This window comes from Phyllobates terribilis, unplaced genomic scaffold (assembly GCF_046119375.1).
Source record: "Phyllobates terribilis strain yellow unplaced genomic scaffold, ASM4611937v1 Scaffold_4__5_contigs__length_816908805, whole genome shotgun sequence".
In the NCBI taxonomy this organism is placed as follows: domain Eukaryota; kingdom Metazoa; phylum Chordata; class Amphibia; order Anura; family Dendrobatidae; genus Phyllobates; species Phyllobates terribilis.
In genome coordinates this window covers 340,294,635-340,303,291 of record NW_027362764.1, presented here as the reverse complement: position 1 = coordinate 340,303,291, position 8,657 = coordinate 340,294,635, and positions in this window count along the sequence as shown.

The following is an 8,657-nucleotide window of genomic DNA, read 5'->3' as shown; positions in this document are numbered from 1 at the left end:
TACATGCTGCATGCAAGTGGGGCCCCCATGAAATGCACCATGCATGTGGGGCCCCTATGACATGCTGCATGAATTTGGGGCCCCCAATACATGCGGCATGCTTGTTGGGCTCACATGACATGCGGCATGCATTTATCGCCCCATGACATGCGGCAAGCATTTGAGCCCCCATGACATGCGGCAAGCATTTGAGCCCCCATGACATGCGGCATGCATGTGGGGACCCCATGACATGCGGCATGCATTTGAGGCCCCCATGACTTGAGGCATGCATTTGGGGCCCCCATGACATGCGGCATGCATGTGGGACCCCCATGAAATGCGGCATGCATTTGAATCCCCCCATTACATGCGGCATGCATGTGGGGCCCCCATGACATGCGGCATGCATGCAGGGCCCTCATGATATGCGGCATGAATTTGGGGCACCCATGACATGCGGCATGCATGCAGGGCCCTCATGATATGCGGCATGAATTTGGGGCCCCCAATACATGCGGCATGCACGTTGGGCCCCCTTGACATGCGACATTCATGTGGGGCTCCCATGACATGCGGCATGCATTTGGGCCCTCATGAAATGCACCATGCATGTGGGGCCCCTATGACATGCGGCATGCATTTGTGGGCCCCAAGACATGCGGCATGCATGCGGCACCCTCATGACATGCGGCATGCATTTTGGGCCCCCATGACATGCGACATGCACGTGGGGCCCCCATGACATGCGGCATGCAAGTGGGGTCCCCATGACATGCAGCATGCACGTGGGGCCCTCATGACATGCGGCATGCATTTGGGGACCCCATGACATGCGGCATGCATTTGGGTCCCCCATGAAATGTGTCATGCATGTGGGGCCCCCAGGACATGCGGCATGCATTTGGTTCCCCCATGACATGTGGTATGCATGTGGGACCCCCATGACATGCGTCATGCATTTGGATCCCCCATTACATGCTGCATGCAAGTGGTGCCCCCATGACATGCGGCATGCATGTGGGGCCCCCATGACATGCGGCATGCACGTGGGACCCCCATGACATGCGGCATGCAAGTGGGGTCCCCATGACATGCAGCATGCACGTGGGGCCCTCATGACATGCGGCATGCATTTGGGGACCCCATGACATGCGGCATGCATTTGGGTCCCCCATGAAATGTGTCATGCATGTGGGGCCCCCAGGACATGCGGCATGCATTTGGTTCCCCCATGACATGTGGTATGCATGTGGGACCCCCATGACATGCGTCATGCATTTGGATCCCCCATTACATGCTGCATGCAAGTGGTGCCCCCATGACATGCGGCATGCATGTGGGGCCCCCATGACATGCGGCATGCACGTGGGACCCCCATGACATGCGGCATGCAAGTGGGGTCCCCATGACATGCAGCATGCACGTGGGGCCCTCATGACATGCGGCATGCATTTGGGGACCCCATGACATGCGGCATGCATTTGGGTCCCCCATGAAATGTGTCATGCATGTGGGGCCCCCAGGACATGTGGCATGCATTTGGTTCCCCCATGACATGTGGTATGCATGTGGGACCACCATGACATGCGTCATGCATTTGGATCCCCCATTACATGCTGCATGCAAGTGGTGCCCCCATGACATGCGGCATGCATGTGGGGCCCCCATGACATGCGGCATGCACGTGGGACCCCCATGACATGCGTCATGCATTTGGATCCCCATTACATGCTGCATGCAAGTGGGGCCCCCATGACATGCGGCATGCATGTGGGCCCCCAATGACATGTGGCATGCACGTGGGGCCCCCATGACATGCTGCATGCATTTGGGGCCCCCATGATATGCGGCGCACATTTGGGGCCCCCATGAAATGCGCCATGCATGTGGGGCCCCTATGACATGCGGCATGCATTTGTGGGCCCCAAGACATGTGGCATGCACATGGGGTCCCCATGAAATGCGGCATTTATTTGGGGCCCCCATGACATGTTGCATGCCTGCGGGGACCCCGTGACATGCGGCATGCATGTGGGACCCCCATGAAATGCGGCATGCATTTGAATCCCCCCATTACATGCGGCATGCATGTGGGGCCCCCATGACATGCGGCATGCATTTGGGCCCCCCATGACATGCGGAATGCCTGCGGGGCACCCATGACATGCGGCATGCATGCAGGGCCCTCATGATATGCGGCATGAATTTGGGGCCCCCAATACATGCGGCATGCACGTTGGGCCCCCTTGACATGCGACATTCATGTGGGGCTCCCATGACATGCGGCATGCATTTGGGCCCTCATGAAATGCACCATGCATGTGGGGCCCCTATGACATGCGGCATGCATTTGTGGGCCCCAAGACATGCGGCATGCATGCGGCACCCTCATGACATGCGGCATGCATTTTGGGCCCCCATGACATGCGACATGCACGTGGGGCCCCCATGACATGCGGCATGCAAGTGGGGTCCCCATGACATGCAGCATGCACGTGGGGCCCTCATGACATGCGGCATGCATTTGGGTCCCCCATGAAATGTGTCATGCATGTGGGGCCCCCAGGACATGCGGCATGCATTTGGTTCCCCCATGACATGTGGTATGCATGTGGGACCCCCATGACATGCGTCATGCATTTGGATCCCCCATTACATGCTGCATGCAAGTGGTGCCCCCATGACATGCGGCATGCATGTGGGGCCCCCATGACATGCGGCATGCACGTGGGACCCCCATGACATGCGTCATGCATTTGGATCCCCATTACATGCTGCATGCAAGTGGGGCCCCCATGACATGCGGCATGCATGTGGGCCCCCAATGACATGTGGCATGCACGTGGGGCCCCCATGACATGCTGCATGCATTTGGGGCCCCCATGATATGCGGCGCACATTTGGGGCCCCCATGAAATGCGCCATGCATGTGGGGCCCCTATGACATGCGGCATGCATTTGTGGGCCCCAAGACATGTGGCATGCACATGGGGTCCCCATGAAATGCGGCATTTATTTGGGGCCCCCATGACATGTTGCATGCCTGCGGGGACCCCGTGACATGCGGCATGCATGTGGGACCCCCATGAAATGCGGCATGCATTTGAATCCCCCCATTACATGCGGCATGCATGTGGGGCCCCCATGACATGCGGCATGCATTTGGGCCCCCCATGACATGCGGAATGCCTGCGGGGCACCCATGACATGCGGCATGCATGCAGGGCCCTCATGATATGCGGCATGAATTTGGGGCCCCCAATACATGCGGCATGCACGTTGGGCCCCCTTGACATGCGACATTCATGTGGGGCTCCCATGACATGCGGCATGCATTTGGGCCCTCATGAAATGCACCATGCATGTGGGGCCCCTATGACATGCGGCATGCATTTGTGGGCCCCAAGACATGCGGCATGCATGCGGCACCCTCATGACATGCGGCATGCATTTTGGGCCCCCATGACATGCGACATGCACGTGGGGCCCCCATGACATGCGGCATGCAAGTGGGGTCCCCATGACATGCAGCATGCACGTGGGGCCCTCATGACATGCGGCATGCATTTGGGTCCCCCATGAAATGTGTCATGCATGTGGGGCCCCCAGGACATGCGGCATGCATTTGGTTCCCCCATGACATGTGGTATGCATGTGGGACCCCCATGACATGCGTCATGCATTTGGATCCCCCATTACATGCTGCATGCAAGTGGTGCCCCCATGACATGCGGCATGCATGTGGGGCCCCCATGACATGCGGCATGCACGTGGGACCCCCATGACATGCGTCATGCATTTGGATCCCCATTACATGCTGCATGCAAGTGGGGGCCCCATGACATGCGGCATGCATGTGGGCCCCCAATGACATGTGGCATGCACGTGGGGCCCCCATGACATGCTGCATGCATTTGGGGCCCCCATGATATGCGGCACGCATTTGGGGCCCCCATGAAATGCGTCATGCATGTGGGGCCCCTATGACATGCGGCATGCATTTGTGGGCCCCAAGACATGTGGCATGCACATGGGGTCCCCATGAAATGCGGCATTTATTTGGGGCCCCCATGACATGTTGAATGCCTGCGGGGACCCCGTGACATCCGGCATGCATGTGGGACCCCCATGAAATGCGGCATGCATTTGAATCCCCCCATTACATGCGGCATGCATGTGGGGCCCCCATGACATGCGGCATGCATGCAGGGCCCTCATGATATGCGGCATGAATTTGGGGCCCCCAATACATGCGGCATGCACGTTGGGCCCCCTTGACATGCGACATTCATGTGGGGCTCCCATGACATGCGGCATGCATTTGGGCCCTCATGAAATGCACCATGCATGTGGGGCCCCTATGACATGCGGCATGCATTTGTGGGCCCTAAGACATGCGGCATGCATGCGGCACCCTCATGACATGCGGCATGCATTTTGGGCCCCCATGACATGCGACATGCACGTGGGGCCCCCATGACATGCGGCATGCAAGTGGGGTCCCCATGACATGCAGCATGCACGTGGGGCCCTCATGACATGCGGCATGCATTTGGGGACCCCATGACATGCGGCATGCATTTGGGTCCCCCATGAAATGTGTCATGCATGTGGGGCCCCCAGGACATGCGGCATGCATTTGGTTCCCCCATGACATGTGGTATGCATGTGGGACCCCCATGACATGCGTCATGCATTTGGATCCCCCATTACATGCTGCATGCAAGTGGTGCCCCCATGACATGCGGCATGCATGTGGGGCCCCCATGACATGCGGCATGCATTTGGGGCCCCATGACATGCAGCATGCACTTGGCCCCCCCAGTACATGCGGCATGCATTTGGGGCCCCCATGACATGTGGTATGCACGTGGGGCCCCATGACATGCCGCATGCATTTATGGCCCCCATGACATGCGGCATGCATTTGGGTCCCCCATGAAATGCGGCATGCACGTGGGGCCCCCTGAACATGCGGCATGCATTTGGGGCCCCCATGACATGCGGCATGCACGTGGGGCCCCCTTGACATGCGACATTCATTTGGGGCCCCCATGACATGTGGCATGCATGGGGGCTCCCATTACATGCGACATGCATTTGGGGCCTCCATGACATGCGGTATGAATGTGGGGCCCCCATGACATGCGCCATGCATGTGGGGCCCCTATGACATGCGGCATGCATTTGGGGCCCCCATGATATGCGGCATGCATTTGGGGGCCCCATGACATGTGAATGCATGTGGGACCCCCATGAAATGTGCCATGCATGTGGGACCCCTATGACATGTGGCATGCATTTGTGGGCCCCAAGACATGCTGCATGCATTTGGGGGGCCCCATGACATGCGGCATGCATTTGGGGCCCCATGACATGCAGCATGCACGTGGGGCCCCCAGTACATGCGGCATGCATTTGGGGACCCCATGGCATGTGGAATGCCTGCGGGGGCCCCCATGACGTGCAGCATGCATTTGGATCCCCCATTACATGCTGCATGCAAGTGGGGCCCCCATGAAATGCACCATGCATGTGGGGCCCCTATGACATGCTGCATGAATTTGGGGCCCCCAATACATGCGGCATGCTTGTTGGGCTCACATGACATGCGGCATGCATTTATCGCCCCATGACATGCGGCAAGCATTTGAGCCCCCATGACATGCGGCATGCATGTGGGGACCCCATGACATGCGGCATGCATTTGGGGCCCCCATGACTTGAGGCATGCATTTGGGGCCCCCATGACATGCGGCATGCATGTGGGACCCCCATGAAATGCGGCATGCATTTGAATCCCCCCATTACATGTGGCATGCATGTGGGGCCCCCATGACATGCGGCATGCATTTGGGCCCCCCATGACATGCGGAATGCCTGCGGGGCACCCATGACATGCGGCATGCATGCAGGGCCCTCATGATATGCGGCATGAATTTGGGGCCCCCAATACATGCGGCATGCACGTTGGGCCCCCTTGACATGCGACATTCATGTGGGGCTCCCATGACATGCGGCATGCATTTGGGCCCTCATGAAATGCACCATGCATGTGGGGCCCCTATGACATGCGGCATGCATTTGTGGGCCCCAAGACATGCGACATGCACGTGGGGCCCCCATGACATGCGGCATGCAAGTGGGGTACCCATGACATGCAGCATGCACGTGGGGCCCTCATGACATGCGGCATGCATTTGGGGACCCCATGACATGCGGCATGCATTTGGGTCCCCCATGAAATGTGTCATGCATGTGGGGCCCCCAGGACATGCGGCATGCATTTGGTTCCCCCATGACATGTGGTATGCATGTGGGACCCCCATGACATGCGTCATGCATTTGGATCCCCCATTACATGCTGCATGCAAGTGGTGCCCCCATGACATGCGGCATGCATGTGGGGCCCCCATGACATGCGGCATGCACGTGGGACCCCCATGACACGCGTCATGCATTTGGATCCCCATTACATGCTGCATGCAAGTGGGGCCCCCATGACATGCGGCATGCATGTGGGCCCCCAATGACATGTGGCATGCACGTGGGGCCCCCATGACATGCTGCATGCATTTGGGGCCCCCATGATATGCGGCACGCATTTGGGGCCCCCATGAAATGCGGCATGCATGTGGGGCCCCTATGACATGCGGCATGCATTTGTGGGCCCCAAGACATGTGGCATGCACATGGGGTCCCCATGAAATGCGGCATTTATTTGGGGCCCCCATGACATGTTGAATGCCTGCGGGGACCCCGTGACATGCGGCATGCATGTGGGGCCCCCATGAAATGCGGCATTTATTTGGGGCCCCCATGACATGTGGAATGCCTGCGGGGCCCCCGTGACATGCGGCATGCACATGGTGCCACAATGACATGCAGCATGCACGTGGGGCCCACATGACATGCGGAATGCACGTGAGTCCCCCATGACATGCGGAATGCCTGCGGGGCCCCAATGACATGTGGCATGCATGTGGGGCCCCTATGACATGCGACATGAATTTGGGAGCCCCATTACATGCGGCATGCACGTGGAGCCCCCATGACATGCGTCATGCATTTGGGCCCCCATGACATGCGGCATGCATTTGGGGCCTGCATAACATGCTGCATGCATTTGGGGTACCTGAGACATGCGTCATGCAGTTGGGGCCCCCAATACATGCGGCATGCATGTGAGGCCCCCATGACATGCGGCATGCACGTGAGGCCCCATGACATGCGGAATGCCTGCGGGGCCCCCATGATATGCGGCATGCATTTGGGGCCCCCATGACATGAGGCATGCATGTGGGACCCCCATGACATGCGGCATGCATTTGAATCCCCCATTACATGCGGCATGCAGGTGGTTCCCCCATGACATGCGGCATGCAGGTGGGACCCCTGTGACATGCGGCATGCATTTGAGGGCACCAAGACATGCTGCATGCATTTGGGGGGCCCCATGACATGCGGCATGCACGTGGGGCCCCCATGAAATGCGGCATGCATTTGAATCCCCCATTACATGCGGCATGCATGTGGGGCCCCCATGACATGCGGCATGCATTTGGGCCCCCCATGACATGCGGAATGCCTGCGGGGCACCCATGACATGCGGCATGCATGCAGGGCCCTCATGATATGCGGCATGAATTTGGGGCCCCCAATACATGCGGCATGCACGTTGGGCCCCCTTGACATGCGACATTCATGTGGGGCTCCCATGACATGCGGCATGCATTTGTGGGCCCCAAGACGTGCGGCATGCATGCGGCACCATCATGACATGCGGCATGCATTTTGGGCCCCCATGACATGTGACATGCACGTGGGGCCCCCATGACATGCGGCATGCAAGTGGGGTCCCCATGACATGCAGCATGCACGTGGGGCCCTCATGACATGCGGCATGCATTTGGGGACCCCATGACATGCGGCATGCATTTGGGTCCCCCATGAAATGTGTCATGCATGTGGGGCCCCCAGGACATGCGGCATGCATTTGGTTCCCCCATGACATGTGGTATGCATGTGGGACCCCCATGACATGCGTCATGCATTTGGATCCCCCATTACATGCTGCATGCAAGTGGTGCCCCCATGACATGCGGCATGCATGTGGGGCCCCATGACATGCGGCATGCACGTGGGACCCCCATGACATGCGTCATGCATTTGGATCCCCATTACATGCTGCATGCAAGTGGGGCCCCCATGACATGCGGCATGCATGTGGGCCCCCAATGACATGTGGCATGCACGTGGGGCCCCCATGACATGCTGCATGCATTTGGGGCCCCTATGACATGCGGCATGCATTTGTGGGCCCCAAGACATGTTGAATGCCTGCGGGGACCCCGTGACATGCGGCATGCATGTGGGGCCCCCATGAAATGCGGCATTTATTTGGGGCCCCCATGACATGTGGAATGCCTGCGGGGCCCCCGTGACATGCGGCATGCACATGGTGCCACAATGACATGCAGCATGCACGTGGGGCCCACATGACATGCGGAATGCACGTGAGTCCCCCATGACATGCGGAATGCCTGCGGGGCCCCAATGACATGTGGCATGCATGTGGGACCCCCATGACATGCGGCATGCATTTGAATCCCCCATTACATGCGGCATGCACGTGGGGCCCCCATGACATGCGGCATGCACGTGGGGCCCCCATG